This window comes from Bos mutus, chromosome 6 (assembly GCF_027580195.1).
Source record: "Bos mutus isolate GX-2022 chromosome 6, NWIPB_WYAK_1.1, whole genome shotgun sequence".
Classification (NCBI taxonomy): domain Eukaryota; kingdom Metazoa; phylum Chordata; class Mammalia; order Artiodactyla; family Bovidae; genus Bos; species Bos mutus.
In genome coordinates this window covers 82,038,378-82,060,541 of record NC_091622.1, presented here as the reverse complement: position 1 = coordinate 82,060,541, position 22,164 = coordinate 82,038,378, and positions in this window count along the sequence as shown.

Here is a 22,164-nt window from a genome sequence, read left to right as displayed (position 1 = left end):
GGGAAAGGAATACGTCAAGGCTGTGTACTGTCACCCTGTTTATTTAATTTATATACAGAGTACATCACGTGAAATGCCAGGCTGAATGCAGCACAAACTGGAATCAAGATTGTGGGAGAAATGCCAATTAACATCAGATATGCAGATGACACCACCCTTATGGAAGAAAGCGAAGAGGAACTAAAGAGCCTCTTGATGAAGGTGAAACCGAAGACTGAAAAAGCTGGCTTAAAACTCAGTATTCAAAAAACTAAGATCATGGCATCCTGTCCTATCACATCACAGCAAATAGGTGGGGGAAACAATGGAAACAGTAACAGACTTTCTTTTCTTGAGCTCCAAAATAACTGCAGATGGTGACCACAGCCATGAGATTAAAAGACACTTGCTCCTTGGAAGAAAAGCTGTGACCACCGTAGGCAGCATATTAAAAAAACAGAGACATTACTTTGCCAACAGAGGTCTGTCTAGTCAAAGCTATCTTTTTTCCAGTAGTCAGGTATGAATATGAGAGTTGGACCTTACACAAAGCTGAGTGCCGAGGAATTTATGCTTTCTAACTATGGTGTTGGAGAAGACTCTCGAGAGTCCCTTTGATAGCAAGGAGTTCAAACTAGTCAATCCTAAAGGAAATCAGTCCTGGATATTCATTGGATGCTGAAGCTGAAACTCCTGTATTTTGCCCACCTGATCAAAGAACTGACTGACTGGAAACACCTTGATGTTGGGAAAGATTGAAGATAGGAGGAAAAGGTGATGACAGAGGATGATGGTTGAATGCCGTGACCAACTCGATGGACATGAATTTAAGCATGTTCCGGGAGTTGGTGATGGACAGGGAAGCCTGGCATGCTTCAGTCCATGGGGTCTCAAAGAGTTTTACATGACTGATCAACTGAAATAAACTGTATTAGAGTAAAAGCACCTACTGAACAGTGTAAATGGGTTTTCTAGGATAGATTTCCATTTTTTCTGGAATTTCAAATAGCCTTTGATGTAGTTCTAAAAATGCAGGATTCTTATGCCTTCTTTGGAATACATCTAAATCCTCTCCTCTCCTTAATTATGACATCTGTAAAACAAAAATGTATTCTCTGAATTGTTTCAAATTTGCTGTAAGGAAAGCATCAGAGTTGCCAGTTTTTTGCAGGTACGGAATGTAAAGGGGGCACACTGAAGGGCACACTTTTCTTTTCTAAAAAGAAAAATGTCTTTTTAGCTACCCCTCAATTATTCACACAGATCTTGTTCCACTTCCCCTTTCAACGTTGGGATCCAACATATTCTGTGTTAGAATTCTCTCCAAAACTTCTCTCAGAAAATGATGCTGGTTTTACTACTGCTTTTTCCCCCATGCATTCTATTATTTTCAGATTACGCATCAAGACAATCTCATCTATATCTCTCTTCCTCAGTTTTTCAAAGTACATTATCTACTATCATCTTCACATCCTCAGAACTCTTAAATGGCATTAATGGAATTTACAGGGTAAAGGCCAGGCTGTCCCTTGTTCATCTCCCTCCTTGGTAAGAAGCTACACGGTTTGTTAGGTTTGCTTGTTTATTCCAGCTTAATAGGTGGCAGATATTCATATAACAAAAGACTATAAATTGATAACAGAAGTATAGTTACTTCTTCCAGTAGTTTCTTTAAGTGATTTGACTTGGAAATGACCTTTATTAGTTTAGTTTTTTTTTTTCTTTTCACTCTTTCTCTTCTTCTAAGAGCATGAGATATTTCTATTGAGATCTTATTTCTTTCTGTGTTTAAAGATAGTGTAGAAATGACTGTGTGCTTAAACTCACTGAAAGATGAACCACCCTTTGACTGGTAGATGAGGTTTGTAAAAGAATGAATATCAAAAGAGATTGATTGACAAAATGCTTTGGAATACTAACATTCTAAGCATGAGTGACTAAGTCAAAGATGAGAAACTAAGTCCATTTGAGGATTATAGAAAAAAAAGCATTAATGTGAAGGTAACATTTGTGAGGGAGAAGCAAGATTTGGTATGTGTAGAAGGGAAAGTAAGTAGAGAGTTTTCTGGAAAAGAAAAGGAGAACGATAAAGAAGTCAGAGAAATTGAGAAGTAAAAAATATTCAAGAATGTTGTGAATAATGAAGTTTATTTAGAGCAAAAGACTTGACTAGTATAAGCAAATGACCAAAAACTGTGACCATAGCATAGAATGTGTGCTTTATTCTGAATCCTGTAGGCAATAGGTCAAGTATACAAAATACTTATGTAACAAATGACAAGAGAATATTTATGTTTTAGATAGATAATTTTAGGAACTCTGAACAAAATTAGAGAAAATTTTACAGTAAGAGTACCCATTGTCAGAATGGATTGATGATAAAATTGCAACTGATATTCAGGAAATCAGATTGAAAGACCCTATCAAGTTGCTGAACGTAGCAACTAAAAAGAACATATTAAGGTTTCGAGCCAGAAATTTGGAAAAGAGTTTTACAGATGGGTATGAGAAGAAAAATAATAATTTTTTTGATATGTTACATTTATGGATTCAGAGGGATGTGTATATCGAGACATAAAGCAAGCTATAGGTGAAATGCATGAATAGAATGTTTAAAATATGACTTGGGCTATTGGTATATATTATGAAATACCTATTAAACATGTATAGTCAGTGCTTTTAGAAATAAAAATACTTTTAAGGCCATATAAACCTTTTGGAGGAGGAAATGGCAACCAATGCCAGTATCCTTGCCTGGAAAATCCCATGGACAGAGGAGCCTGGAAGGCTATAGTCCATGGGGTCATGAAGAGTCAGACATAACTTACCGACTAAAAACAAACAAAGAAAAAGGCAATATTGATAGAGGGAAGAGGTAGGAATGAAATATATTAATAAAAGACGTGCAAGAGACTCACTGAGTTTACCTTTATCTTAGGAAATGGAGAAGACAGCAGCTTCAGAGTAGACAGGCAGCAGCTCCCTAAGATGCAAGAGAAGAGCTAGCAGGTAAGAGGATCCTGGAGGTCAAGAGAGGAGAGAGTTTCAAGAATCAAAAACAATAGTGACCAGATCGTTGAAGGGGCAACCAGAGATGTGTAAGTTCAAAGAGAAGGTCATTGGATTTCAGTCAATCTTAAAGGAAATCAATCCAGAATATTCATTAGAAGAACTGATGCTGAAGCTGAAACTCCAATACTGTGACCACCTGATAGGAAGAGCCGACTCATTAGAAAAGACCCTGGTGCTGGAAAAGGTTGAAGGCAGGAGGACAAGTGATTGACAGAGCATGGGATGGTTGGATGATGGCACTGCTGACTCAATGGACATGAGTTTGAGCAAATTCTGGGAGATGGTGAAGGACAGGGAATCCTGGTGTGCTGTAATCCATGGTTTCTCAGAGTTGGACATGATGGAGTGAGTGAACAAGAAATGTAAGATGAAGTTGAACAAAGTCTGAACAGAACTCTTTTCTTTGACTATTTAAATATCAATCCTATAAAACACGGGCCACATTATATATTGTGTGTAGGTGACAACAAGAACAATAAAAAAGTGCTGGAAGTTATGAGAAGCAGTTTTTTAAAAACTTGTTTTACATAGTTACAGATTGAGTGAAACCTGAAAATACTGCCTTAGGGGGTGCCTCTCAGGAGAGGCAGGATGGCTAGAGTTTGTAGAGTGATTTAAGCATGAGTTGATTCTGTAGTCAGATAAATTACTTGATTTTTATAATTGAGCTCTAAAATGGTGCGGCAGTTGAATATTGCCTTCTTCAGAGTGGTAATAACAAAGGTCTGTGGAGGGTCATGGTCCAGAGCATCCTGCTGTCTATTGCCTGGCCCCACATTAGAAGAGCCATCATCATGTCAAAGGGTGTATCACTTTTGACATCACTCCCTTCACTTGCATTTCACTATTTATGCAGCTGCTGACCTTTTTCCATTAAAATCATTGTTGTCCTAATCACAATCTATTCTGTTCAGCACTTTCATAATGTCTGGCACTTAGGAAATTAACACAGTCATAAAATTAGCATAGTCTGATGACTTGAATGATATCATGAAGCTCTCTAAACTGCTAAAGCTTATAGACATCTCATGAGTTCTTGTTGTTGTGTTAGTATGTGTATAAGAAATGGGAAAAATCATAGCCTAATAGCTTTTAATACAAATATATTATTTGTTTGTAAGATTTTATTAATACTGAAAATTAGACTTTCAGTTCAGTTCAGTTCAGTTCAGTCACTCAGTCGTGTCCGACTCTTTGTGACCCCATGAATCGCAGCACGCCAGGCCTCCCTGTCCATCACCAACTCCCGGAGTTCACTCAGACTCACGTCCATCGAGTCAGTGATGCCATCCAGCCATCTCATCCTCTGTTGTCCCCTTCTCCTCCTGCTCCCAATCCCTCCCAGCATCAGAGTCTTCTCCAATGAGTCAACTCTTCGCATAAGGTGGCCAAAGAACTGGAGTTTCAGCTTTAGCATCATTCCTTCCAAAGAATACCCAGGGCTGATTTCCTTCAGAATGGACTGGTTGGATCTCCTTGCAGTCCAAGGGACTCTCAAGAGTCTTCTCCAACACCACAGTTCAAAAGCATCAATTCTTCAGTCCTCAGCTTTCTTCACACTCCAACTCTTACATCTATATGTGACCAGTGGAAAAACCATAGCCTTGACTAGATGGACCTTTGTTGGCAAAGTAATGTCTCTGCTTTTGAATATGCTATCTAGGTTGGTCATAACTTTTCTTTCAAGGAGTAAGCATCTTTTAATTTCATGGCTGCAGTCACCATCTGCAGTGATTTTGGAGCCCCCCAAAATAAAGTCTGACACTGTTTCCACTGTTTCCCCATCTATTTCCCATGAAGTGATGGGACCAGATGCCGTGATCTTCATTTTCTGAATGTTGAGTTTTAAGCCAACTTTTTCACCCTCCTCTTTCACTTTCATCAACAGGCTCTTTAGTTCCTCTTCACTTTCTGCCATAAGGGTGGTGTCATCTGCATATCTGAGTTTATTCATATTTCTCCCAGCAATCTTGATTCCAGCTCGTGCTTCTTCCAGCCCAGCATTTCTCATGATGTACTCTGCATATAAGTTAAATAAACAGGGTGACAATATACAGACTTGACGTACTCCTTTCCTATTTGGAACCAGTCTGTTGTTCCATGTCCAGTTGCTTCCTGACCTGCATACAAATTTCTCAAGAGGCAGATCAGGTGGTCTGGTATTCCCATCTCTTTCAGGGTTTTCCAGTTTATTGTGATCCACAAGTCAAAGGCTTTGGCATAGTCAATGAAGCAGAAATAGATGTTTTTTCTGGAACTCTCTTGCTTTTTCCATTATCCAGCAGATGTTGGCAATTTGGTCTCTGGTTCCTCTGCCTTTTCTAAAACCAGCTTGAACATCTGGAAGTTCACGGTTCACGTATTGCTGAAGCCTAGCTTGGAGAATTTTGAGCATTATTTACTAGCATGTGAGATGAGTGCAATTGTGCGGTAGTTTGAGCATTTTTTGGCATTGCCTTTCTTTGGGATTGGAATGAAAACTGACCTTTTCCAGTCCTGTGGCCACTGCTGAGTTTTCCAAATTTGCTGACATATTGAGTGCATCACTTTCTCAGCATTGTCTTTCAGGATTTGAAATAGTTCAACTGGAATTCCATCACATCCACTAGCTTTGTTTGTAGTGATGCTTTCTAAGGCATCAGACTAGACTAGAAAATATGTATCTATTACTCAGGCTGGCTTAATTATAAGAGAATAAGGCTTGCTTAAGTATATGAAAAGAATATTCATGTTTGGCTGCAAAATGGGATTTAAAGCCATTTGACAGGTTGCCCCTAAATATCACTTCTTAACGTCCTAGATATTCACTGAAATATCATCAGTTTAGGTAAACTACAATATTTACAAGGCAAAAAGTCTTCCAATATCTTACACGTCTCTCCTGTGTCACTTGTGAAATGAAGATAATGATATTGTCTGCTATTTATTTGACAGGGCTATAAGGATTAAATGAGATAATTCTCATGGAAGTTTTTTTATAAACAATATATTATATGATGTAACTTAATATATAAACTTTGTGAAAGTATATAGCCCTTGGAGAGACACTTAGCTATTAAGAACTATTAGTATGTTAGTGTGAATCTGGTTCATGCTTATAGAATATTAAGAAAGCCTGACTTGAGGAGAGCAGGGTTAATAGGATCTAGGCTGCTGCCTAGGAAGGGTGATTGCAGAGATCCAAAGAAAATCTGGGCAGCCAAGATCCAGGAGGGAGCTATTGCCTGAGAGAAATTTACAAAACTCAAAGGGTATAAACGAAAGAGGACTTTAGAAGTTTTCCCAGAAAAACACTGGTGATCAAGCTTTTAGTGGTCCTTGTAAAAAAGATTATTTTTTAAAGGATGATAGAGTAAGTTTCCTTAAAACGAAATGAGATGGTATTTTTTTTTTACTATAGGGACTATAGGGGAGTATAGTCCCTATATATTGTTTTCTATTAATAATATGTTGTTCATTTTTGTTTTGTCTGTTTTATCATGATATAATTTAAATACAGTAAAATTCACCCTTTTTAGTTGTACACTTTGAAAAGTTTTTATAATTCTTTATAGTACTGAGACCATCACCACCCAAAATTATGACAGAAAGTTTCCATCACCCCCCAGAATTTCCTTTGTATGATTTTACAGTCAATCCCCACCACAACAGTCTGCTCTGGGGACCACTATCTGTTTCTGTCTATATAGTTTTGCCTTTTGCAGACTGTCATATAAAATAAATAATATAATACATCATCTTTTCTGTCCATTTTTTTTTCACTTAACCTAATGTTTTTGAAATTCATCCACAGTTTGCCCCTATTGCTTATTTGTTTCCTTTTGTGGCTGAGTAGTACTTCATTGTACAAATATACCTCATTTTGTTCATCCATTCACCAGTTGAGAGACATCTGAGTTATTTTCAGGTTTGAGTTACAGTGAATAAAGTTGCTTTTAATTTTTAGTTACAAATCTTTAAATAAGGGTATGTTTTCATTTCTCATGATTAAACATGTAGGGTTGGAATTATTGAATAACTATTGTAAGTATACATTAACTTTATAAAACACTGCCAAACTGTTGTTCACACAGCAATATCTGAGGTTTTCTTTTACTCCACAGCCTTGCCAACACTTCATATCCTCAGTTCTTATTAATTTTAGTCATTCCAATGCTCATTCAGGGATATCTTTTTGACATTGTAATTTGCATTTCCCTAATGCCAAATGATGATGAGCATCTTTAAATGTGCTTCTTTGATAAAAGGTCTAAGTCTTTTGCATATATTTAAATTGTATTGAGTGTATCTTTATTTTTGACTTATATAATTCTTAATATATCCTGTATGAACAATTTTTTGTGTCTTGAATTTTCATTTTAAGAGTATTTTTGAAGGAAAGAGTTTACAGTTTTGGTAGAGTCCAAATTATCATTATTGGTTATTTTAATTCACATTTTTCATGACCTAAGAACTGTTTACCTAACCCAAAGTAATACAAACTTTTGAATGATTTCTTCTAGAATTTTTATATAGTTTAAGCACCTATTTTTATGTATGTAAGAGTTTTCATGTTCACTTTTATGTATGGTATTAAGATTTAGATCCCTTTTAGAAGTATACACAGCCAACTTTTCAGTATTATTTATTGAAAATATTATTGATACCTTATTGAAAGAATCAATATTGTTAAAATTCTTTTATTATACTACCCAAGGTAGTCTACAGAGTCAATGCAATCTCTATCAAATTACCAATGGCATTTTTCATAGAACTGGAACAAAAATTTCTTAAATTTGTATGGAAGCAGAATATCACAAATAGCAAAATCTGTCTTGAGAAAGAAGAACAAAACTGGGTAAACCATCCTCCCTTCAGACTATACTACAAAGCTACAGTAATCAAAACATGTACAGTACTGGCACAAAAACAGATCAGTGGAACGTAAGTCAGTGGAATAGGATAGAGAACCCAGAATTAAACTCATGCATTTATGGTCAATTAATCTATAACAAAGGAGGTAAGAATATACAATGGAGAAAAGACAGTCTCTTCAATAAGTGATGGTAGGAAAACTGGACAGCTCTATGTAAAAGAATGAAATTAGAAATTCTCTAAAACTTTGTACAAAATAAACTCAAAGTGGATTAAATACTTAAATGTAAGACTGGATATTATAAAACTCCTAGGGGAAAATATAGGCATAACAGTCTTTGAGATAAATTGCAGCAATATATATTTTTGGATCCAACTCCTAAAATAAAGGGAAAAAAGTAAACAAAGGGGATATAATTAAATTTCAAAGATTTTACAGCAAAGAAATCCATTAATAAAACAAAAATTAACCTACTGAATGGGAGAAAATATTTTCAAATGATATGATCTGTAAGAGATTAATAGCCAATATATATAAACATCTCATACAACTCAATATCAATAGCTAAACAACCTATCAAAAAATGAGCAGAAGAGCTGAATATATATTTCTCCAAAGACAAATGACAAACAGGCACATGAATCTAATCATCAGGAAAATGAAAATCAAAACCACAGTGAGATATCACATCTCACTTGTCTGAATGCTATTATCAAAAAGTACACAAATAACAAATGTTGACTGGCAAAGATGTGGACAAAAGAAGCCTTTTACACTGTTGGTGGGAATGTAAACTGTTACAGCTACTGTGCAAAACAGTATTTAGGTTTTTCAATAAATGAAAAATAGAATTAACACATGACCCAGCCATTCCACTCCTGGGTATATAACCTCTAAAAAATTAGAAAAGATATCTACCACCCCAATTCACAGCAGTGATTACTTACAGATGGCAAGGTATGGAAGCAACCTAAGTGCCTAAAATAGATGAATGGATAAAGAAGGTGTGATATATTCATATACAATGAAATACTACTCAGCCATTAAAAAGAACAAAATGTTTGCCATTTGTAGCAACATGAATGGACTTTGAGGGCATTATTTTAAGTGAAATAAGTCAGTCAGAAAAAGACAGTATTGCCAGATATCACTTTTATGTGGAATCTAAAAAATACAACAAACTAGTAAATATGTTAAAAAAAAAAAAAGTGGCAGATTCAGATTGTTTTTGTTCAGTCCTTCAGTCATATCCAACTCTTTGTGATCCCATCAACTGCAGTATACCAGGCTTCCCTGTCCTTCACTAACTTCTGGAGTTTGCTCAAACTCATGTCCGTTGAGTCAGTAAAGCCATCCAACAGTTTCATCCTCTGTTACCCCTTCCTCCTCTCACCCTCAATCTTTCCCAGCTCATAGATACAGAGAACAAACTAGTGGTTATCAGTGGAGAGATGGAAGTGGAGAGGGACAATATAGGAGTAGGGGACTAAGAGGTAAAAACTATTACGTATAAAAACAAAATAAGTTACAAATGTTTAACGAGGTAGAAAACGAGGGATATAATCAATATTTCTAATAACTATAAATGGAGTATACTTTTTAAAAATAACTTATTGAGTTACTTTGGCATGATTGTCAAAAGCACATTGACAATATATGTGTGGTTCTCTTTCTATATACTCTCTTCTGTTTTGTTGGTGAACCTGTTTATGTTAATATCAATAGGTGCTTGATTTCTGTTAACTGTGTCCTAAGTGTTGGAAACAGTTTGTGTAATACCTCCCAATATATATATATATATTTTTAATTTCACTTGTTATTTCATATAATTTTAAATTTCCATATATATTTTAGAAACAATTTGTCAATCTTTACCACAACTTTGTTGGATTTTGATTAGGATTGGCTGACTTTATCAGTTCAGTTCAGTTCATTTCAGTTCAGTCACTCAGTCGTGTCCGACTCTTTTCGACCCCATGAATCGCAGCACGCCAGGACTCGCTGTTCATCACCAACTCCCGGAGTTCACTCAAACTCACATCCATCGAGTCAGTGATGCCATCCAGCCATCTCAGCCTCTGTCATCCCCTTCTCCTCCTGCCCCTAATCCCTCCCAGCATCAGAGTCTTTTCCAATGAGTCAACTCTTCACATGAGGTGGCCAAAGTACTGAAGTTTCAGCCTTAGCATCATTCCTTCCAAAGAACACCCAGGGCTGATCTCCTTCAGAAAGGACTGGTTGGATCTCCTTGCAGTCCAAGGGACTCTCAAGAGTCTTCTCCAACACCACAGTTCAAAAGTATCAATTCTTTGGTGCTCAGCTTTCTTCACAGTCCAACTCTCACATCCATACATGACCACAGGAAAAACCATAGCCTTGACTAGACAGACCTTTGTTAGCAAAGTAATGTCTCTGCTTTTGAATATGCTATCTATGTTGGTCATAACTTTTCTTCCAAGGTGTAAACATCTTTTAATTTCATGGCTGCAGTCACCATCTGCAGTGATTTTTGAGCCCAAAAATAAAGTCTGACTTTATAGATCAGTTTAATAACAATTTATATCTATTTTATTTTATGTATTTTTTTGCCACACTATGAGGCATGTGTATCTTAGTTCCTCAATAGGGTTAAATCTGTGTCCCTTACAGTGGAAGCACAGACTCTTAACCACTGGACCACCAGGGAAGTCACAAGAATTTATATCTGTTTTGTATGATATATTCTTATCATGATCATAGCATCTCTTCCTTATTTAGGACTTCCTTAGCTTATTTCTATGATGTTTTTTAGCATACATGTTTTATATATCCTTCACTAAATCAACTTCTTATTTAATTTTATACTATTGTAAATGATACTTAAATTTTCTAATTATGCACTGCTACCATGTAGAAATATAATTGATTTTTTATAATGACCTTGTATTCTGTGACCTTACTCTGTTACTGTGCTTAATCACTCAGTCTCAGTTGTGTCCTACTGTTAGTGAACCCATGGACTGTAGCCTGCCAAGCTCCTCTGTCCATGGGTATTCTCCAGGCAAGAATACTGGATTGGTTTGCAATGCACTCCTCCATGGGATATTCCCAACCCAGGGATCAGACCCAGGTCTCCTGCATTGCAGGCTGATTCTTTACCATCTGAACCACCAGGGAGATCAAGGATACTGGAGTGTGTAGCCTATCCCTTCTCCACAGGATCTTAACAAACCAGGAATCTAACTGGAGTCTCCTGCATGGCAAGAGGATTCTTTACCAGTTGAGCTACCAAGGAAGTCCTGATCTTACGCTACTCACATTTTAGTTCCATAGGTATTTTAGTGGACTTAATAATTTCTACAAATGTTAGCATGTCTAACAATAGTCTAAAATAGTCCAAAAACAGTCATTATTGTTTATTGCTTTCCAAATTGTAGGCTTTTTCATTTTGCTTGCCTTGTTACACTGATTTTGATCTTTTGTTTAGTATTGATTGTAATATTTAAAGTAAGAATGCAAACTTTAAGTGTGAGGAAGAAAGCACCTAGTTTTTTCTTCGTGAGGTAGATTGCTTGCTCTAGGCATTTCTTATGTCCCCTTCATCAGACTGAGGAAATTTAATTCTGTACTTAGTTTGGTGAGAAGTATTATAATAATGTGTACTAAGTTTCATCAACCAATTTTTTTTCTGCATCTAAAGAAATTACCAAAAGTTGTTTTTTCTTTTTTTTTCTGTCTTTCAGTATAGTAAAATATTTTGATTAATTATAGAAGAACTGTACATAAAAGATCTTCATCACCCAGATAATCACAATGGTGTGATCACTCACCTAGAGCCAGACATCCTGGAATGTGAAGTGAGGTGGGCCTTAGAAAGCATCACTACGAACAAAGCTAGTGGACGTGATGGAATTCCAGTTGAGCTATTCCAAATCCTGAAAGATGATGCTGTGAAAGTGCTGCACTCAATATGCCAGCAAATTTGGAAAACTCAGCAGTGGCCATAGGACTGGAAAAGATAAGTTTCCATTCCAATCCCAAAGAAAGGCAATGCCAAAAAATGCTCAAACTACTGCACAATTGCACTCATCTCACATGCTAGTAAAGTAATGCTCAAAATTCCCCAAGCCAGGCTTCAGCAATATGTGAACTGTGAACTTCCTGGTGTTAAAGCTGGTTTTAGAAAAGGCAGAGGAACCAGAGATCAAATTGCCAACATCTGCTGGATCATGGAAAAAGCAAGAGAGTTCCAGAAAAGCATCTATTTCTGCTTTATTGACTATGCCAAAGCCTTTGACTGTGTGGATCACAATAAACTGTGGAAAATTCTGAAAGAGATGGGAATACCAGACCACCTGATCTGCCTCTTGAGAAATTTGTATGCAGGTCAGGAAGCAACAGTTAGAACTGGACATGGAACAACAGACTGGTTACAAATAGGAAAAGGAGTTCGTCAAGGTTGTATATTGTCACCCTGTTTATTTAACTTATATGCAGAGTACATCATGAGAAATGCTGGGCTGGAACAAGCACAAGCTGGAATCAAGATTTCCGGGAGAAATGTCAGTCACCTCAGATATGCAGATGACACCACCCTTATGGCAGAAAGTGAAGAGGAACTAAAAAGCCTCTTGATGAAAGTGAAAGTGGAGAGTGAAAAACTTGGCTTAAAGCTCAACATTCAGAAAACGAAGATCTTGGCATCCAGTTCCATCACTTCATGGGGAATATATGGGGAAACAGTGGAAACAGTGTCAGACTTTATTTTTCTAGGCTCGAAAATCACTACAGATGGTGACTGCAGCCATGCAATTAAAAGACGCTTACTCCTTGGAAGGAAAGTTATGACCAACCTAGATAGTATATTCAAAAGCAGAGACATTACTTTGCCAACAAAGGTCCGTCTAGTCAAGGCTATGGTTTTTCCTGTGGTCATGTATGGATGTTGAACTGTGGATGTGGATGTGTGTTGGAGAGTTGGACTGTGAAGAAGGCTGAGTGCTGAAGAACTGATACTTTTGAAGTGTGGTGTTGGGGAAGATTCTTGAGAGTCCCTTGGACTGCAAGGAGATCCAACCAGTCCATTCTGAAGGAGATCAGCCCTAGGATTTCTTTGGAAGGAATGATGCTAAAGCTGAAACTCCAGTACTTTGGCCACCTCATGCGAAGAGTTGACTCATTGGAAAAGACTCTGATGCTGGGAGGGATTGGGGGCAAGAGGAGAAGGGGCTGACAGAGGATGAGATGGCTGGATGGCATCACTGACTCGATGGACGTGAGTCTGAGTGAACTCCGGGAGTTGGTGATGGACAGGGAGGCCTGGGGTGCTGCGTTTCATGGGGTCGCAGAGTTGGACGCGACTGAGCGACTGATCTGATCTGATCTGATTAAGCCAAAACTGTCTGGATTGAAATAAACAGTTCTTCTCATGAAGTAGTATACTTTTTACATATTTTTCGGAATTGTCATACTGCTGTATATATGGCCTCATTTTACTGAATTTTATATCATTACAATTTAGTGTTCAGTGATTTGCTAAAGAATTAAAAAAAATAAGGACAAGGCATTGTTTCTTATGGTTAAATAAACAATATAAATGACTATTTTTAAATTTGTAGATTATGTGTTTTCTGATTTTTTCTATATGTGCATTGTTCTTTAACACTCTATGTTTTCATATGTAAACATAAATTCAAAATTTTAAAAATCAATATTTCATATAATCTTTTCTATTATACTTGGCTTATGAGAGAGAAGACTTAGGGATAGTAGTTTCACTTTCTGAAGCAAGATTTAAAAAAAAAAAAAAAGTACTTTCTATGTGCAAAGTCAGAACTTTTATATAATGTCCAATGTTACCTTTCCAAATGTTTAATATAAATGTTTAATAATAATGTTTTCAGGAAATCAATCTCTTTCTCATCTATGTACCATCTATCTAAAAATATAATGTATCCTGAAAGTAACAGAATTAGAGTTTATATATGCAATTCACTTATCCCCCACATAAATTAACAAACATAAAAGACATCCATAAATTTCTGAACAAGGAACTACAGAATGGAAAATAGACTACATGTCATTTGTGCTAAGATATTGAAACAGGTATATTAGCTACATCCTGAAGTGAGGTCAATACATTAAGAGATATCATTCTATAAAAGAGTTTGTGATGTGTACTTTAAAAGACTACAACATCTTCTTTATTAAAGCAGCTTTTTGAAGCGTATTTTTTGTCTAAAATGTTACAGTGAGAAATACATACATTCCATAAAATGGACACTAAAAATTTATTTAATGAATGAATGAAATTAAACATTGATTTCCTGAAGGTGATGCATGATAAGATCTAGGTGAATCATCTTTCAACTCTACTTCAAGAAAATTATCTGCTGATACTGATTAACAACTTAGTTTACTATAAGCAACTGCAATTTAAGTTAATAGAATATCAGGAGATAAACATCTGTGTTGAAGTGTAGCCTTTGCACTTTAATAGGCTCTTAACAACAACAACAAAAAATTAGAGTAGCAAACACATTCAAGTGTCCTAGGGTATTTTCAGTTACATTATTGAGTCCTCTTAAAGCAGCCTCACTACTGAAGTCTAGGATCTTGTCTACATTTTGAAAGAAATCTAGATTAACCTTCCTGGGGCCAGAAACTTCAAACTACCTAAACTTTGATGGAGTTGAAAAGGGGACTCTACCCATCTGCCTTTGAATTCAACATTTCCAGGTCATATATATATAATTTTTTGGTGCTTATTTCTGTGTATATATATATATATACACACACACACACATGTATGTATATATATATGTATGTATATATATATATATATATATATACACACATATATACAAAAATAAGTACCAAAAATTATACTGACAGAATACATTTGAGATGTAATATATTAGAATTCAGAGTCTCAGGTCACTAAGTGATACAGCTTTTTCTTGCTATTTGAAGGCAAAATTGTCCTTCTGTTCTGCTATCAGAGCTGTGTATCTATGTATATTTAACTGCTATCCAGATAAGAGTACTTCTGTGCAACTCAGTAAGGTATTATTGTTAGTTTTATTAACTTTTCTTGATGTATTCCTATATACTACACTCTTTAAGAGCATGTAAAGTCATGTTGAAATATCATTAGAAAAAATAATATAGTCTGAATCAGAGAAAATGAAAAACAACAAAAATAAGGAACACCTGTGGAATAATACTAATGTTTTTATAATAATGCCTATAACTCTGCCATTATTAACTCATAAGTTGGTGCACATACTGTTTTCTCATTTTCACTCAATGCCATCAAAAGTGGCTTTGCCCAAAAGCATGTGAGAGAACTCAGTTGCTTTTAAACTCATGAAATTCATTCCTTTTTGATTTTCTGCCATCTGTCTCACTTTTATCCATTTCATTGCTCCATTCTCACACTTTCAGTAACTATAAGCATGTCCAAGGCTAGGAAGAGTGTACATGAATCAACAGGCAAAAAGAATTGGAGAAATACTCATCAGTATAGTTGTATACCAACTATCCTTCAATTAAGGAAAGTTGATTTCAAGAACAGTGAGGGGAAAAAGATGTTAATGTGTTTGGATTACATTAAATTTTTAAGATTGACTAAAAGAAAGGGAAGGAAAAAGTGCTAATGGCAAGAGCACACGGAAGAGGCATTATTATATTACTGCTAATGCACATAAAACATTGCCTATTAAAATAGGATGGCAGTTTTACATCCTATTAAATATATCAAAGCTGTGCTTCAATTACAAATCCTTTTATATGCATGTTTTAACAAATATGTCTTTGATAATGGAATGTAGCTGCAATTTCTTAAATGCTAAACATGAACTATACTATATAATACAGTGCCAAAGAAAAAAATTTCCGCTAGGAGGTAACCATGTTTTGAGATCTCCAATGTTATATATATATATGTACCTATGAATTTTCAAGTGAGCAGCTGGGCAGCAACTCAGTTTAAGAGCCTGAGCCTCTGGGCTTGTGGTGGTTAACAGATATGTTGTGCTATTATTTTCACGTTGTTATTTGTGGAAATAAATTACATCCTTGAGATGGTATATGAACTGAAAGCACTTGATCATGTTTGTATATGATCTTATTTGTGAAATAACTGCAACAACTCTATTAGAAATTTAGATGGTAAAATTAACCAACTTTTCATCTTGAAAGGCATGGGCATTAGTTTTACAGAAATTTCAAATGCATCAGTGTTTAAATTTAGCTCACACCCTCTAGACTGTACAATTATGACTTTCTTATCTGATTAAAAATTGCTGGACAAAACTATAAGTAGTGATATTTTTATTAATTGGATGCTAATTTTTTGGGCTCCAAAATCACTGCAGATGTTGACTGCAGCCATGAAATTAAAAGACGCTTACTCCTTGGAAGGAAAGTTATGACCAACATAGATAGCATATTCAAAAGCAGAGACATTACTTTGCCAACAAAGGTCCGTCTAGTCAAGGCTATGGTTTTTCCTGTGGTCATGTATAGATGTGAGAGTTGGACTGTGAAGAAAGCTGAGCACTGAAGAATTGATGCTTTTGAACTGTGGTGTTGGAGAAGACTCTTGAGAGTCCCTTGGACTGCAAGGAGATCCAACCAGTCCTTTCTGAAGGAGATCAGCCCTGGGTGTTCTTTGGAAGGAATGATGCTAAGGCTGAAACTCCAGTACTTTGGCCACCTCATGTGAAGAGTTGACTCATTGGAAAAGACTCTGATGCTGGGAGGGATTGGGGGCAGGAGGAGAAGGGGACGACAGAGGATGAGATGGCTGGATGGCATCACTGACTCGATGGAGGTGAGTCTGAGTGAACTCCGGGAGTTGGTGATGGACAGGGAGGCCTGGCATGCTGCGATTCATGGGGTTGAAAAGAGTCGGACACGACTGAGTGACTGAACTGAACTGAACTGGAGAGAGTGAAAGTGGCATAAGTAACAAGTATGTTAAGAAAATGCTCATTTTAAGTGATTGTTTATCATATGTATGAACTAATAATACATTGGACATTAAAAAAAGACTGCATACTAGCAAAATCCAATCTTCCTTTTTTTCATGATTTAAACTATGAACACTTTTTTTCCTTAAAATTATCTATGCATATAAATGTGTTTTTTTTTTCTAGCTGAGTTTGAAAACAATCTATTACATCTAATTGCTTTGTTTTGTCTTTAGTGTCATAAAATCCAGCCAAATTAATTACTCAATTAGCTTATCTTTTGTGAATGGGGTTCTTTTTTTCTCTCCTCTTATTCCTGCTGTTGCTGCTGATGCTAAGTCACTTCAGTCAGGTCCGACTCTATGTGACCCCATAGAGGGCAGCCCACCAGGCTTCCCTGTCCCTGGGATTCTCCAGGCAAGAACACTGGAGTGGGTTGCCATTGCCTTCTCCAATGCATGAAAGTGAAAAGTGAAAGAGAAGTCCTCAGTCGCATCTGACTCTTTGCGACCCCATGGACTGCAGCCCACCAGGCTCCTCCATCCATGGGGTTTTCCAGGCAAGAGTACTGGAGTGGGTTGACATTGCCTTCTCTGCCTCTTATTCCTACTTTTCCTTATTTTCTGACCTTTCCAGGTGTTGAGTTTGAAGGAAAGGGAAATAACTAAAGAGGCATAGAAGCTCCTTCTTGTCTTATGCTTTCAGGAGCCCATGCTCTACTTCTGGTCTTGGAAGTTGTTGTTAATCAACTTTTTCTCTGGAGGGAAATTTTTATAAATTCTCCTTAGATAGCACCCTTATCAATACTACTTGTGGTAGGTGATGCATTCTCCTTCTTGGATTGTTAAGATTTGTCTTTAAGTTTCTAGTTGTTGGGGTCCATCAACTGAAAATATTGCACAACTAAAAGTTAAGGAATTAATCACTTTTCAATGTATGGGAAGACGCGAGTGTCTGGGCTCACTGAAATCATTCCTTTGATATGCACCTCAGCATCTGGAGCCAGTAACCTGTGTTTTCGCATCCTGATTTTTCTCAAGCAGTATCACTGGAATGACTATAGTCTGATGACTGCTAGATGACAATCCTTTGTTTCCTTCTTGAACCCCATTAGGGCTCACCTTTGGGGTAGGTGTAATGTGGTGGCTACAGATGGTGACTGCAGCCATGAAATTAAAAGACACTTGCTCCCTGGAAGAAAAGCTATGACCAACCTAGACACTTATTAAAAAAAGTGGATCATTACTTTGCCAACAAAGGTCTGTCTAGTCAAAGCTATGGTTTTTCCAGTACTCATGTATGGATGTGAGAGTTGGACCATAAAGAAAGCTGAGCTCCGAAGAATTGATGCTTTTGAACTGTGATGTTGGAGAAGACTCTTGAGAGTCTCTTGGACTGCAAGGAGATCCAACCAGTCAATCCTAAAGGAAATCAGTCCTGAATATTCATTGGAAGTACTGATGTTGAAGCTGAAAATACTTTGGCCACCTGATGCAGAGAGCTAACTCATTGGAAAAGACCCTGATACTGGGAAATATTGAAGGCAGGAGGAGAAGGGGATGATAGAGGATGAGATGGTTGGATGGCATCACCAACTTGATGGATATGAGTTTGAGTAAACTTTGGGAGTTGGTGATGAACAGGTTGGCCTGGCATGTTATAGTCCATGGGGTCACAAAGAGTCAGACACAACTGAGCTACTGAACTGAACAGAACTGAATGTGGTGGCTAGATCCATTGATGGCTGATATTGCAGGCAATGTTGTGTTTCTTAGGTTCAATCACAAATGCTCTCTCCCTTATTTTTAAGGTCTCATCAGTCAGCCATCTTGTATGTCATTTTATCTACATACAACTCTTCTCCATTCTTGGCCCTAAAACTCTGTATGGGCTGGTTGAAAAATAGAAAAATTCCTTCATCTTCCTCTTTGAGTTGCTTCTCCTTTCTATTTTTGCAGAGGAGTCTACAACAGTCTGCTGAGCCTCCAAGATTTTGAGAGAAACAAATTCCTTATTAAATCCCTTGCTTGATTTAAGCTGAAGAAGGAACAAATACCTACTTCTTGAATCTTTTGTCTTAGTGTAAACTAGTAAAAATGAAATTGTGCTGTATTTTGACAATTTCACATTGGAGAAGGAAATGGCAACCGACTCCAGTACTCTTGTCTGGAAAATTCCATGAATGGAGGAGTCTGATAGGCTACAGTCCATGGGGTTGCAGAGTTGGATATGACTGAGCAACTTCACTTTCTTTCTTTCTTTGACAATTTCTTCTCCATCTAGTTTACAACCATTTTGCATTCCACTGAACTGTACTAGAGTCTGAATCCCCACAGCCTCACAAATAGGTGTTTATTAAAATAATGGATATTTATAAATCTAATACATGAGAGATCGTGTTTGAGTGTATTTTTAATTTGCAGCCCTCATTCTATGATGGTTTTTGAGTGCCTCATTATGTGGTCATGCTAATTTGAATGCTAATTTTGTGGCTTGTTTGTTCATATATTTCCTTTATTTTTATTTAATATTTTGGGACATTTTTATCTTAATTTGTCATAGACTTTTATTTTAGTGATATTTCATTTCAAGAAGTATAGCTTGCAAATATGATTTTCTATTTTGTTATATCATTTTGATTTAGTTTATGGCACTTACATTTTCTTTCATTTTGCTTTGCCTTGTCAAAAAAATCCAATAGATCTTTTCTTCTAAAGAATAGTTAATTATTGCTACATGGTCTGTGTTTTCATTAATGATGTGAGATGCCATCTTTATTCAATACTAATCTATAAATCTTGAGTACCTTTTACAGAGTTTCTATCTATTAGCTTTCCATCTTTCTATCAACAAATACTATGTGGACTTAATAATATAAGCTTTACTCCATCTTTCACTTTCTGGTATACCTACTCTTCCATTATCGTTTCTTCCATATTTTTTTCTGATTAATGCACATTCTAGAATTTAACTCAAAGTTTATTCTATCTTAATTTGTTTCAGATGAAGAAACAAAAGTGACAATTCTTAATGTAATCATGGAAAATTTATAAACTAAAAGGAGAAAATAAAATCTTTAAGATATAAGACATCTTGTCTAAAAATGTAATATCTCCTTCACTTGTTTAACTCTTTTATGTGTACCTTAGGAGTGTATTCAAGCTTAACTTCACATACTCATTGAGATTTTGCATGCTGCTGCTAAGTCGCTTCAGTCGTATCTGACTCTGTACGACCCAGAGATGGCAGCACACCAGGCTCCCCCGTCTCTGGGATTCTCCAGGCAAGAACACTGGAGTGGGCTGCCTTTTCCTTCTCCAATGCATGAAAGTGAAAAGTGAAAGTGAAGTCGCTCAGTCGTGTCCGACTCTTAGCGACCCCATGGACCGCAGCCCACCAGGCTCCTCCGTCCTTGGGATTTTCCAGGCACTGGAGATTTTGCATATTTCATGTTAAATATGAGCCTAGATATTTCAAAATTTTATTGCTATTGCAAATAGGATCTTCACTTCTGTTATATAATCTAAATGTTTATTATTTTTACATAAGATACCTATTGATCTTACATGTTTATTTTTGTGAATTACAATAGGCAAATTTTCAGTTGTTAAATTGTCTTGCTTGTAATATGTTTTTCAGTTGGTTCTTTTTTATTTTCTATATATATTATCCAAATGTATTACATGCATAAATACATATAACATATCTATTAATTAAGCTATCAGATAAGTTCGTTTCAGTTCAGTTTCTCAGTCATGTCCGACTCTTTGTGAACCCTTGGACTGCAGCACGCCAGGCCAACCTGTCCATCACCAACTCCTGGAGTTCATGAAAACTCATCTCCATTGAGTCGGAGATGCCATTCAACTATCTCATCCTCTGTTGTCCCCTTCTCTTCCCACCTACAACCTTTTCAAGCATCAGTGTCTTTTCCAATGAGTCAGTTCTTCGCATCAGGTGGCCAAAGTATTACAGTTTCAGCTTCAGCATCAGTCCTTCCAATGGATATTCAGGACTGATTTCATTTAGTATTAACTGGTTGGATCACTTGCAGTCCAAGGGACTCTCAGAATCTTTTCCAACATCACAGTTCAAAAGCATCATTCTTTGGCACCAGCTTTCTTTATAGTCAAACTCTCACATGCATACATGAGTATTTGGAAAACCATAGCATTGACTAGATGGACCTTTGTTGGCAAAGTAATGTCTCTGCCTTTTAATATGCTATCTAGGTTGGTCATAGCTTTTCTTCCAAGGAGGAACCATCTTTTAATTTCATGATTGTCATCATCATCTGCAGTGATTTTGGAGTTTAAAAAAATAGTCTACAATGATTCCATTCTTTCCTCATCTATTTGCCATGAAGTGACGGGACTGGATGCCATGATCGGGACTGGATGCCATGATCATAGTTCTCTGAATGTTGAGTTTTAAGCCAACTTTTTCACTCTCCTCTTTCACTTTCATCAAGATGCTCTTTAGTTCTTCTTTGTTTTCTGCCAAAGGGTGGTGTCATCTGCATGTCTGAGGTTATTGATATTTCTCTTGGCAATCTTGATTCCAGCTTGAGCTTCATCCAGCCCAGTGTTTCTCACAATGTTCTCTGTATATAAGTTAAATAATCATGGTGACAATATACAGCCTTGATGTACTCCCTTCCCTATTTCAAACCAGTCTATTGTTCCATGTCCAGTTCTAACTGTTGCTTCCTGGCCTGCATACAAATTTCTCAGGAAGCAGGTCAGGTGGTCTGGTATTCCCATCTCTTTCAGAATTTACCACAGTTTCTTGTGATCCACACAGTCAAAGGCTTTGGCATAGTCCATAAAGTAGAAATAGATGTTTTTCTGGAATTTTCTGCTTTTTCGATAATCTAGCATATGTTGGTAGTTTGACTCTGGTTCCTCTGCCTTTTCTAAATCCAGCTTGAACATCTGGAAGTTCACGGTTCATGTACTGTTGAAACCTGGCTTGGAGAATTTTGAGCATTTCTTTACTAGTGTGTGAGATGAGTGCAATTGTGAAGTAAGTTGAACATTCTTTGGCATTGTCTTTCTTTGGGATTATAATGAAAACTAATCTTTTCCAGTCTTGTGGCCATTGCTGAGTTTTCCAAATTTGCTGACATATTCAGTGCAGCACTTTTGCAGCATCATCTTTTAGGATTTGAAATAGCTCAACTAAAATTCCATCACCTCCACCTGCTTTGTTTATAGTGATGCTTCCTAAGGCCCACTTCACTTTGCATTCCAGGATGACTGGTTCTAGGTGAGTGATCATTCCATCATGATTATCTGGGTTGTG